Source organism: Rutidosis leptorrhynchoides, chromosome 11 (assembly GCF_046630445.1).
Source record: "Rutidosis leptorrhynchoides isolate AG116_Rl617_1_P2 chromosome 11, CSIRO_AGI_Rlap_v1, whole genome shotgun sequence".
NCBI lineage: Eukaryota > Viridiplantae > Streptophyta > Magnoliopsida > Asterales > Asteraceae > Rutidosis > Rutidosis leptorrhynchoides.
The window spans coordinates 34,980,378-34,994,112 of NC_092343.1; the positions used below are offsets into that span (position 1 = coordinate 34,980,378).

Here is a 13,735-nt window from a genome sequence, read left to right on the forward strand (position 1 = left end):
GCCCTATTTCAAGATTTTTTTTTATATATATAAAAAAGAGAAAGAAATTAATCAATACTACTCGTATTATTAATTAATTATTAATCATAATTCTAAAATTCCAATAACAAGTTGATCTTTATTTTGCTATAAATTTCATTCGTTTTTGTCAGGCCCATCACAGGCCCATATATTAACGCATTAAAAAAGCCCAGACCAGACCACCACACCTCAATTACAATTTTTGTTTCTCTAATCCATATACCGCACTGCATACGCGTATGATGTCATTACTTGAAAACGCTCCTCCTGATTACGCGTGACGTTATTACTCGAAAACCTTCCTATCGGCCTTCTCTATTAATCCTAATCCGCCATAAATAAATAGTCGAGATTCCTGATTACGCGTGATTTACAGATTACAATCGGCTGTCTTTTTATTGAAACTCCTCACGATCGAAGCATCCGCCATAAATAATCGAGATTCCAAATTATGCGCGATGTCGTTGTTTGAAAACCCTCCAGATTACAATCGGCCATCTCTATTGAAACCACTCCTCAAGATCGAAGCACCCGCCATGGATAGTCAAGATTTTGGTGGTGATTGCTGATTTAACGGTTAGATTTCTTTTCTTTTAACTATGTTTTTTACAACATCTGATCGATTCTTGAATTTTAATTTTAATCTTGATATATTTGTTGAAGTAAATGTCGATAAATTGTTTCTGATATTTTATTTACTCCGTTGCTTTGTAATTTGCTAGTTATAGAAGGGGTTTATACCTTATAATCTTTGTTGGTTTGCTAATTCTTTAAAAAATTTATTGATTGCTATATCAGTTTTATTTCGTTGACTGAAGCGTTTTTGGTTTACCGTTTCAAAGTGGATTTATGCATTGAAAATTGTTCCTTGTGGGTTTTCATGTTGCATTGTTAGTTTACAAAAATCTGTTCAAAATGGCTGTTTAGGTATGACTTGTAAAACCTGCCCCTGTTTGAACTGTGGTCACCCAAAATCTGTCTAATTGATGGTTTCGATATTTAGCTTCGTGCTATGGCTTGTAAAGGTGACCCTTGTCGGGTTTGATTTTTAGTAGCTGATATCTACTTAAATTGATGGTTCAGTATTGGTTTGCGCCATAACTTCAATATATCTCGCTTGTTGATTTCGATGTTTCTGATATATGGCTTTGTGATATAGCTTTTGTATATAATGTCCCTTGTTGGTTTTATTATTACTAGTCAAAATCTGCTTAAATTGATGCTTTTATATGGCTTTGTGTCGTTGCTTGTAAATAAGTTGCTTGTTGGCTTCGATATACATGGCATTGTGTCATGGCTTGTAAATAAGTTATTTGTTCCATGGATTGTACATAATGTCCCTTGTCAGTTTCGATATATGGCTTTTTGCCATGATTTGTAAATAAGTCGCTTGTTGCTTTCGACATATGGCTTTGTGCCATGGTTTCGATGTATGGCTTTGTGTCATGGAATGTAAAATATCCTTTGTCGGTTTCAATATATGGCTTAGTGCCATGGAGTGTATAATGTCCTTTATGGGTTTCGATGGTTTCACTATATGGCTTAGTGCCATGGATTGTATAATGTCCTTTATTGGTTTCGATGGTTTCAATATATGGCTTTGTGCCATGGATTGTAGAATGTCCTTTGTCGGTTTCAATTGTTTCAATATATGGCTTTGTGCCATAAATTGTAAATAATGTCTCTTGTCGGTTTTGATGGTTTTCATATATGGCTTTGTGCCATGACTTGTAAATAAGTTGCTTGTTGTTTTCTATGGTTGCGATCTATGGCTTTGTGCCATGGTTTGTAAATAAGTTGCTTGTTGGTGTCGATGCATGGCTTTGTGCCATGGATTATATATAATGTCTCTTGTCGGTTTCGATGGTTTCGATGGTTTCGATGTATGGATTTGTGCCATGGATTATATATAACGTCCCTTGTCGGTTTCGATGGTTTCGATATATGGCTTTGTGCCATGGATTATATAATGTCCCTTGTCGGTTTCGATATATGACTTTGTGTCATGGATTATATATAATGTCCCTTATCGGTTTCGTGGGTTTCGATATATGGTTGTGTTCCATAAATTGTATATAATGTCTCTTGTCGGTTTCGATGGTTTCGATATATGGTTGTGTTCCATAAATTGTATATAATGTCTCCTGTCGGTTTCGATGGTTTCCATATATGGCGTTGTGACATGACTTGTAAATACGTTGCTTGTTGTTTTCGATGGTTACGAGATATGGCTTTGTGCCATGGTTTGTATATAAGTCGCTTGTTGGTTTCGATACAAGGCTTTGAGCCATGGGTTATATATAATGTCCCTTATCGGTTTCGATGTATGGCTTTGTGCCATGGATTATATATAACGTCCCTTGTCGGTTTCAATATATGGCTTTGTGCCATGGATTATATAATGCCCCTTGTCGGTTTCGATGGTTTCGATATATATGGCTTTGTGCCATGGATTATATATAATGTCCCTTGTCGGTTTCGTTGGTTTCGATATATGGCTTTGTGCCATAAATTGTATATAATGTCTCTTATCGGTTTCGATGGTTTCCAATATGGCTTTGTGCCATGACTTGTAAATAAGTTGCTTGTTTTTTATGGTTGCGATATATGGCTTTGTGCCATGGATTATACATAATGTCCCTTGTCGGTTTCGATGGTTTCGATGTATGGCTTTGTGCCATGGATTATATATAACGTCCCTTGTCGGTTTCGATAGTTTTGATATATGGCTTTGTGTCATGGATTATATAATGTCCCTTGTCGGTTTCGATGGTTTCGATATATGGCTTTGTGCCATGGATTATATATAATGTCCCTTGTCGGTTTCGTTGGTTTCGATATATGGCTTTGTGCCATAAATTGTATATAATATCTCTTTTCGGTTTCGATGGTTTTCAATATGGCTTTGTGCCATGACCTGTAAATAAGTTGCTTCTTGTTTTCGATGGTTGCGATATATGGCTTTGTGTCATGGATTATATATAATGTCCCTTTTCGGTTTCGATGCATGGCTTTGTGCCATGGATTATATATAACGTCCCTGGTCGGTTTCGATGGTCTTGATATATGGCTTTGTGCTATGGATTATATAATGTCCCTTGTCGGTTTCGATGGTTTCGATATATGGCTTTGTGCCATGGATTAATAGTCCCTTGTCGGTGTCGTTGGTTTCGATATATGGCTTTGTGCCATAAATTGTATATAATGTCTCTTGTCGGTTTCGATGATTTCCATATATGGCTTTGTGCCATGACTTGTAAATAAGTTGCTTGTTGTTTTCAATGGTTGCGATATATGGCTTTGTGCCATGGATTATATATAATGTCCCTTGTAGGTTTCGATGGTTTCGATGTATGGCTTTGTGCCATGGATTATATTTAACGTCCCTTGTCGGTTTCGATGGTTTTGATATATGGCTTTGTGCCATTGATTATATAATGTCCGTTATCGGTTTCGTTGGTTTCGATATATGGCTTTGTGCCATGGATTATATATAACGTCCCTTGTCGGTTTCGTTGGTTTTGATATACAACTTTATGCCATAAATTGTATATAATGTCTCATGTCGGTTTCGATAGTTTCTATATAAGGCTTTGTGCCCTGACTTGTAAATTAGTTGCTTGTTGTTTTCGATGGTTGCGATATATGGCTTTGTGCCATGGATTATATATAATGTCCTTTGTCGGTTTCGATGGTTTCGATGTATGGCTTTGTGACATGAATTATATATAACGTCCCTTGTTTCCGTTATATGGATTTGTGCCATGGATTATATAATGTCCCTTGTCGGTTTCGATGGTTTCGATATATGGCTTTGTGCCATGGATTATATATAATGTCCCTTGTCGGTTTCGTTGGTTTCGATATATGGCTTTGTGCCATAAATTGTATTTAATGTCTCTTGTCGGTTTCGATGTTTTCCATATATGGCTTTGTGCCATGAGTTGTAAATAAGTAGCTTGTTGTTTTCGATGATTGCGATATATGGCTTTGTGCCATGGTTTGTAAATAAGTCGCTTGTTGGTTTCGATGCATGGCTTTATGTCAAGGATTATATATAACGTCCCTTGTCGGTTTCGATGGTTTCGATATATGGCTTTGTGCCATGGATTATATAATGTCCCTTGTCAGTTTCGATGGCTTAGATATATGGCTTTTTTCCATAGATTATATATAATGTCCCTTGTCGGTTTCGATGGTTTTGATATATGGCTTTGTGCCATGGTTTGTAAATAAGTCGCTTGTTAGTTTCGATATATGGCTTTGTCTCATGATTTATAAAGAAGTCGCTTGTTGGTTTTGATGGTTTTAATATATGCCATTATGCCATCGATTTTATATAATGTCCCTTGTCGGTTTCGATATATGGCTTTGTGGCATGACTTGTAAATAAGTTGCTTGTTGGTTTCGATATATGGCTTTGTGCCATGGATTGTATATGATTCCTTTGTCAGTTTAGATGGTTTCGATTTATGGCTTTGTGTCATGGTTTGTAAATAAGTTGGTTTCGATGGTTTCGATATATGGCTTTGTGCCATGACTTGTAAATATGTCGCTTGTTGACGTTTTGCCATGGATTGCATGTAATGTCCGTTTACGGTTTCGACTATGGCTTTGTGTTGTAGATTGTATATAATGTCCGTTGTCGGTTTTGATGGTTTCGATATATGGCCTTGTGACATGGCTTGTAAATAAGTCGCTTGTTGGTTTCGATGGTTTCAACATACGACTTAGTGCCATGGTTTTGTGAATAAATCGCTTGTTGGTTCGATGGTTTCATAATATGGGTATGTGCCATAGTTTATAATTAAGTCGTTTGGTGGTTTTGACAGTTTTGGTAACGTCCCTTGTCGATTTCAATATATGGCCTAGTTTGTAAATAAGTTGCTTGTTTGTTTCGATTGTTTCGATATATGGCTTTGTACCATGGTTTCGAAGTATGGCTTTGTGCCATGGATTGTATATATAATGTCCATGGTCGATTTCGATGGTTTCGATATTTGGCTTTGCGTCATGGTTTGTAGATAAGTCGCTTGTTGGTTTCGATATATGGCTTTGTGCCATGACTTGTAAATAAGTCTCTTGTTGGTTTCGATATATAACTTTATGACATGGATTATATATGCCGTCCCTTGTCGGTTTCGATGTATGGCTTTGTGCCATGGTTTATGGCTTTGTGCCATGGATTGTATATAATATCCTTTGTCGGTTTTGATGGTTTCGTTATACGGCTTTTTGTAATGGATTGTATATAATGTCCCTTGTCTGTTTCGATATGTGGCTTTGTGCCATGACTTGTAAATAAGTTGCTTGTTGTTTTCGATGGTTGCGACACATGGCTTTGTGCTATGGTTTGCAAATAAGTCGCTTGTTGGTTTCGATGCATGGTTTTGTGCCATGGATTATATATAATCTCCCTTGTCGGTTTTGATGGTTTCGATATATGGCTTTGTGCCATGGATTATATGTAACGTCCCTTGTCGGTTTCAATGGTTTCGATGTATGGGTTTGTGCCATGGATTATATATTGTGTTCTGTCGGTTTCGATGGTTTCGATACATGGCTTTGTGCAATGGATTATATATAATGTCCCTTGTCGGTTTTGTTGGTTTCGATATATGACTTTGTGCCATAAATTGTATATAATGTCTCTTGTCGGTTTCGATGGTTACCATATATGGCTTTGTGCCATGACTTGTAAATAAGTTGCTTGTTATATTCGATGGTTGCGATATATGGCTTTGTGACATGGTTTGTAGATAAGTCGCTTGTTGGTTTCGATGCATGGTTTGTAGATAAGTCGCTTGTTGGTTTCGATGCATGGTTTTGTGTTATGGATTATATATAACGTCCCTTGTCGGTTTTGATGGTTTCGATGTATGGCTTTGTGCCATGGATTATATATAACGTCCATTATCGGTTTCGATGGTTTCGATATATGGCTTCGTGTCATGGATTATATAATATAATGTCCTTTGTCGGTTTCGATGTATGGCTTTATGCCATGGATTATATATAACGTCCCTTATCGGTTTCGATATATGGCTTTGTGCCATGAACTATATAATGTCCCTTGTCGGTTTCGATATATGGCTTTGTGCCATGAATTATATAATGTCCCTTGTCGGTTTCGATGGTTTCGATATATAGCTTTGTGCCATAAATTGTATATATAATGTCTCTTGTCGTTTTTGATGGTTTCCAATATGGCTTTGTGCCATGGCTTGTAAATAAGTTGCTTGTTGTTTTTTATGGTTGCAATATATGGCTTTGTGCCATGGATTATTCATAATGTCCCTTGTCGGTTTCGATGGTTTCGATCTATGGCTTTGTGCCATGGATTATATAATGTCCCTTGTCGGTTTCGATGGTTTTGATATATGGCTTTGTGCCATGGATTATATATAATGTCCCTTGTCGGTTTCGTTGATTTTGATATATGGCTTTGTGCCATAAATTGTATATAATGTCTCTTTTCGGTTTCGATGGTTTCCAATATGGCTTTGTGCCATGACTTGTAAGAAAGTTGCTTGTTGTTTTCGATGGTTGCGATATATGGCTTTGTGCCATGGATTATATATAACGTCCCAGGTCGGTTTCGATGGTCTTGATATATGGCTTCGTACCATGGATTATATAATGTCCCTTGTCGGTTTCGATAGTTTCGATATATGGCTTTGTGCCATGGATTAATAATATCCCTTGTCGGTTTCGTTGGTTTCGATATATGGCTTTGTGCCATAAATTGTATATAATGTCTCTTGTCGGTTTCCATGGTTTCCATATATGGCTTTGTCCCATGACTTGTAATTAATAAGTTGCTTGTTGTTTTCGATGGTTGCAATATATGGCTTTGTGCCATTGATTATATATAATGTCCCTTTCGGTTTCGATGTATGGCTTTGTGCCATGGATTATATAACGTCCCTTGTCGGTTTCGATGGTTTTGATATATGGCTTTGTGCCATGGATTATGTAACGTCCCTTGTCGGTTTTGATATATGGCTTTGTGCCATTGATTATATAATGTCCCTTGTCGGTTTTGATATATGGCTTTGTTCCATGGATTATATATAATGTCCCTTTTCGGTTTCGTTGGTTAAGATATACAACTTTATGCCATAAAAAAGTTGCTTGTTGTTTTCGATGGTTTCGATGATTGCGATATATGGCTTTGTGCCATGGTTTGTAAATAAGTCCCTTGTTGGTTTCGTTGCATGGCTTTGTGCCATGGATTATACATAACGTCCCTTGTCGGTTTCGATGGTTTCGATACATGGCTTTGTGTCATGGATTATATAATGTCCTTTTTCGGTTTTGATGGTTTCGATATATGGCTTTTTTCCATGGATTATCTATGATGTCCCTTGTTGGTTTCGATGGTTTTGATATATGGCTTTGTGCCATGATTTGTAAATAAGTCGGTTGTTGGTTTCGATATATGGCTTTGTCTCATGATTTATAAAGAAGTCGCTTGTTGGTTTCGATGGTTTTGATATATGCTCTTATGCCATCGATTTTATATAATGTCCCTTGTCGGTTTCGATATATGGCTTTGTGGCATGACTTGTAAATAAGTTGCTTGTTGGTTTCGATATATGGCTTTGTGCCATGGATTGTATATGATTCCTTTGTCAGTTTAGATGGTTTCGATTTATGGCTTTGTGTCATGGTTTGTAAATAAGTTGGTTTCGATGGTCTCGATATATGCCGTTGTGCCATGACTTGTAAATATGTCGCTTGTTGACGTTTTGCCATGGATTGCATGTAATGTCCGTTTATGGTTTCGATTATGGCTTTGTGTTGTAGATTGTATATAATGTCCTTTGTCGGTTTCGATGGTTTCGATATATGGCCTTGTGACATGGCTTGTAAATAAGTCGCTTGTTGGGTTCGATGGTTTCAACATACGACTTAGTGCTATGGTTTTGTTAATAAATCGCTTGTTGGTTGGATGGTTTCATAATATGGGTATGTGCCATGGTTTATAATTAAGTCGTTTGGTGGTTTTGACAGTTTTGGTAACGTCCGTTGCCGATTTCAATATATGGCCTTGTGCCATAGTTTGTAAATAAGTTGCTTGTTTGTTTCGATTGTTTCGATATATGGCCTTGTACCATGGTTTCGAAGTATGGTTTTGTGCCATGGATTGTATATATAATGTCCTTGGTCGATTTCGATGGTTTCGATATTTGGCTTTGTGTCATGCTTTGTAAATAAATCACTTTTTTGGTTTCGATATATGGCTTTGTGCCATGACTTGTAAATTAGTCGCTTGTCGGTTTTGATGGTTTCGATATATGGCTTTTGCCATGGCTTGTATATAAGTCGCTTGTCAGTTTCGGACACGGCTTTGTAAATATATAGTATATACCCTTGTTAACATATAATATTACATATATACCAAACTAATATCATATATACCTCTATTAACCTTTAAAAAGTAACATATTTATCCAACTAAGTAAAATAATAAATATACCCAATATACTTACTAAAACTATCATATTTACCCATTTCATTAAAAGATATTTAATGTGTAGGTTTTAGATTTAGCTCTAGGGTTTAGATTTAGGTTTAGGGTTTAGGTTTTTGGTTTAGGTTTAGTTATAGGGTTTAAAGTTAAGATTTAGCTTTGGATTTTATGGTTAGGTTTAGCTTTACTGTCTAGAGTTTTGGGTTTAGGTTTAGGGCTTAGCTTTAGAGTTTGGGGTTTAGAGTTTAGGGTTAGGAGTTTAACTTTAGAGTTTAGGTTTAGCTTTAGTGTTTAGAGTTTAGAGGTTAGCTTTAGTTTTAGGGTTTAGGGTTTAAGTTTAGCTTTAGGGTTTAGGTTTAGCTTTAGAGTTTAGGTTTTAATGTTTAGAGTTTAGGGTTAGAGTTTAAAATAGGATTTCGGTTTAGGTTTAGCTTTAGAAAAGTAAAATAGGTATATACGAGAGTTTTATTACTTATATTGGGTATATATGATATTATGTAATTTAATTGGGTATATTTGTAACTATAAATATTAATAGGGGTATATCTGATCTTTAAGTTTGTAGAGTTAAACAGTTAACTCTTCTAGCTAGAAAACAGTCATTTTTTGATGGTATTTATATTTATTAGGGGTAAATGCTACTGATTATGGAATTAGTTGGCTTGAAAAATACTGAACATATAAAATTGGGTCAGTTTGGGTGCTTTGTATTAAATTGGGTCAGGCGACTAGCTGACAATGATTAATCTGTTTTTGGCTGTCACTGCCCTGCCCAATAGGCGAGATTAACCGAAGGCCATATTGTTCATGCCCTTTAAATCGTTTAAAGCTGCAGGTATTGGAATTTGGATAAGGCTTTTGCTATCTGTATTGTAAAAAATGTTCCTTGCCTATGTGATGTTGGTCGCCAAAATCCGGTACAATTGTTGTTTTTAATATTGCTTTGTGTCATGGCTTTTTTGTCAGTTTAGATGTCAGTTTTCAAAGTCTGTTGGTTTATGACGACTTGTCTTTTATGGGTTTATGCCATTGCTCATTAAAAATGTCACCTTTTGGTTTCGATGTATGTTGCCATAATCTATTTTTAATTAATGGTACCAGTTTCAATATGGATTTTTGCAATGGCTAGTAAAAAACAGCTCATGTGGGTTTCGATGCTAGTTACCTAAATCCGTTTAAAGTTGACGGTTTCAATATGGCTTTATGCCATATCTAAATGCCCTTTATCAGTTTCGATGCTCGTTGTCAATTTTTTTTTTATAAATTTGACAATTTTGATGTTGCTTTGTGCCGTGGCTTCTACAAAAAATTCAATCTGTTGAAACAAGAATGTTTCGACATGGGTTTATGTCGCAGCTTGTAAAAATGTTATTTAGTGTGTTTCGATGTTGGTTTCCAAAATCTTGTTAAAATTGACTGGTTGGATATCGGCTTTATGTCGTGGTCTGTTAAAAACACCTTTTTGTGTTTTGATGTTGCCTTATACATGATTAATGGAATTTAGATTTAGATGTATGCGAAAGAAAAATAATTATTTAGTTGGTGGTTTCTTTAATAATGTGCTCCTGGTTGACTTTTTTGGTCAAATATTAATGTGGCTTTTGATAATATGTTGCTTTTTTATTTACAGGAATTGCCTAATGATAAACATTTGATCTTAATGAGGGTACTTCCACTAAAGTAAAAAAAGTTGACTTTGTAATTTCATAACTGAAAATCAGTTATTATTCGAGTGCACATCAGTTAGCAAGAACATTCGAAGCAACAATAAACCACCGAAGCTTGGCTTGAGTGGTATTGGGGTGTGATCCAACTTTGGAAACTGCCAAAGCAGGTTCGATTCTCACTCCAAGCAGGGAGTTTCCCACTTTGATGGTACTGTCAACATCAATGCAATTTGTGAAGGTCTCTGGGGGGTTTTTTCCATACCTTCGATGGTAGTGCCAACATCGTCGCGAATTGGGTTTTCTCCTAACGCATGTGTGGGTGACAAATGAGAGCATTCGATGTCGATATCGCCTTTCCAATAAAAACGCAACAATAACAGGTAAAAACCTTATCATTGTATCTTTGATATTTTTGTATTTTCTATGTATCTCTGAATCTCTTTTGTAAGTTGATACTGGTATTTCTATTTGCTTGGAGTGCAGAACTATTTAGAACATTAAATTACATGTGCATAATCTCCTGTTGGTTTATTAGCTAAGTTTTTGGGAAGATTGGTTCAATTAGGGAGATTAATATATGGCCGTTTTCTCGTTTCACATTCGTAATTTCTGAGACCACATCTGCTGCTCTGGATGCTGTTTGTTCTTTAAACGGATCGAGAGCTTTTGGTCCTATATTTGTGGGATGGCCTTTAAATTGCATGTTCAACTCTGCTTTTGGTCGAAGATCAGGCAACCACCGGGCAAGGTGCTCGCTGACTGTTGATCCTTTGGCCGAAGGCAAAAAGGATTTAAGCATCCTATTGGTTGGTTAAGTTGGGTGGTTCTTCGACTGCTCCTTTGAATTCATTCCTTGAAATAATGCTTGTCCCCCTGGTGTTGGTAAACTTGTTGGGTCGTCATCCTGTGCCTCGCTGAAGTCTTACTCTTTTTGTCTCGCTCGGATAAAATTGTGACAAGGGACAAGGTCAATGGTGAGGTAGTTAAGCCGGGCTCGAGGGATAGAAAACTCCCTTAGCCGTTGTCCGTGTTTTGGTTTGTGTTTCGTGGCTTATTTTAATTTTTTATTTTTTTGCGCAGTGTGGTTTAGCTTGATCCTTTTGTTAAAGTTGGTTATGTGTCTTTCGTTTAGCTTCCTGTTGGTTTGGTGTGCCTAGTTTGTTAGTTTGGCTAGTGTGGCATGAATTGTATGCTTTAGTTCTTGAGCATACATTGAAATGTATGGATAAGGCTTTGTTCCCTGGATTGTCAAAACATTGTTTAGCCAGTTTTGTTGTTGCTTGCCAAAGTCTGTTTATAACTGATGGTCTGAATTTGTGTCATGCCTTGTAAAAACGTCCCACTGCACTTTTCTGTTTATAATTAACAGTTTTGATATGGGTTTATGACATGAATTGTGCATTTTTAGGTTTGCGAATATACGTTAAAATTGGTGATTCTAATAAGAGTTTATGGTATTGCTCCTAAAAATGTCCCTTGTCCGTTTAAAGGTTGTTTGCCAAAATATCTTAAATTTGATGGTTTCAATATGGGTTATTGCATGGCTTGTTTCCATGTGGGTTTGCAAAATTTAGTTAAAGTTTATGGCTTTTGCCATGACTTGTAAAAAATGTCCCTTGTCACTTATGTTGGTTACCAGAATCTTTATACCTTGGCTTGTAAAAAATTTTGATTGACGATCTCACCGTTGGTTGTCAAAATCTGTATAAGATTGACGGTTTTGAAATGACTTTATGTCATTGCTTGTAAAAGACATCTCTTGTGAGTTTTGAAGTTCGTTGCCGCTATCTGTGTAAATTTAGTATATTCGTTATGGCTTTTTGCCATGGCTGGCAAAAAAACATCCCTGTGTTGATATCTCCAGTTTTGAATTTTAACTAACATTTTGAAAATGAAGAAAATGATATTTTAGTTGGTGTTATTGATAATCTGAATCTGGGTTGACTTTGATATTGTGTTTTCCAGGTTACGAGTCTCGTCACTCGGGAGTTTTACTCGCTAGTGGGGACCGAATGTGGTTAATAACGCTATTCTGGGTTGACTTTGTGGTCAAATATTAATGTGGCTTTTGTGATATTTTGTTGCTTCTGATTCACAAAAATTACCTAATGATCAGATAGATTTGATCTTATTTAGGTAGTAAACTCTGAGGTGAACTATTACTTTGATCTTAATTCATTTAAACTAATAGAAGTTTATTTTAACCGTTGATTTCATAAACTTAGAATTTGATCTTATTCAAGTGCATATCAGTTAGCAACGAAATTTATATATCAGAAACAATAGGTAACCTTTATACATTCACCAAATCTTTCTATTTTAGCTACTATTCTGTTTTCTCTTAGGGTGATAGTCTGATGCATCTTTGAGTGTCACCTGCAGAATGGAAGAGTATTTCTATTAACTTTGAGATTGGGACCCATAAAAAAAAGGGATCACCTTGAGAAAATGCAACTCTGTGTCCCTGCTCGTATGGAAGGCAAAATGGGTGGGTCAATAGGGCCGGGTCATGTTGGGTCGACTTATCAATTATCAATTATCATCAACTATAACTTAGTTATACACCTTGTCCATCCATACTACAAGACAATATTACCAAAAAGGAAAAGGGTCAAACGTGTCGGTTTTAGCTCAACGGGCCAGGGTTTCACATACCGTTGTCTAACCCATTTATTTCTTCTGAATTTGTTATTTGTTTCAAAATGTTGGTTTTTTTGTTTTAAAATGGTTATACAATTAGGTTTTGATTTTATTTTAAAATATGTAGTGGGGTTGAATTAAAAGAATATATTTTTTTTTTAGAACGGTAATTTTGACATCAAATACTTTCATTTGTCATCCACGCAAATGTTTGGGCGGAAACCCGAACCGCCAACTAGGGGACATCGAACCACAATTCATACGAGCATGTGGTCGAGCCTTTATCCCATCGAACGGGTCGGTAAAACCTCCTTATAGAGTCAATATATCACCACTATTAGTGTTCAATTGGTATGAAGAAATTAGGGGCATCCCTAAGGATCGAACCCATGACTTCTTTTTATCTCATAACTCAAGGACATGGGGTGAACCGTTGTGCTATGTCCGCACCATGAATTAATAAACTTAGATCCTTCTTGCAATTAATCACACTTGACACTCCTTAAGTACTTATATGGTATGCCAGTGACGTATTTAGGAATGATAATCACCAGGTATGCTAATGTTTTAAAATAATTGTCTAAAAAAAAAAAAAAAAAAAAAAAAAAAAAAAACTCACAAAGATCGTAAAAATTTTCATTTTATCTATATTATAAGTTTAGTCAAAGTTAGGCCAAAATGACAATTAACAAATGGATGTTAAATCTAACAAATTTTGAAATAAGACAATTATTCGGAACGTAGGAAGTACGAAAGATCATAGCTGCATGCTACTTTAAAATTCTTGATAGAATAGGGGAAAACTTTGAAATAAGAAAACTTGTGTGATAAATGACAAGTAGTTATAGTTTCTTTGCAATCTTTATTGTGAAAGATCCTATAACTATTGAGTTCGACCTTGTGTTATATTTTCCATGTTGCGTTGTCATTA

The 13,735-nt window shown here is 36.0% G+C and overlaps 1 long non-coding RNA gene across 1 annotated transcript; it reads left to right on the forward strand.

Moving 5' to 3' along the window:
* The first annotated feature begins 316 nt into the window (after window positions 1–316).
* LOC139877578 (uncharacterized) lies at window positions 317–12,184 on the forward strand. The gene is made up of 3 exons (XR_011768678.1): window positions 317–597; window positions 10,128–10,544; window positions 12,130–12,184. It is a non-coding gene; the product is annotated as an uncharacterized lncRNA (long non-coding RNA).
* Window positions 12,185–13,735: the final 1,551 nt, after the last annotated feature.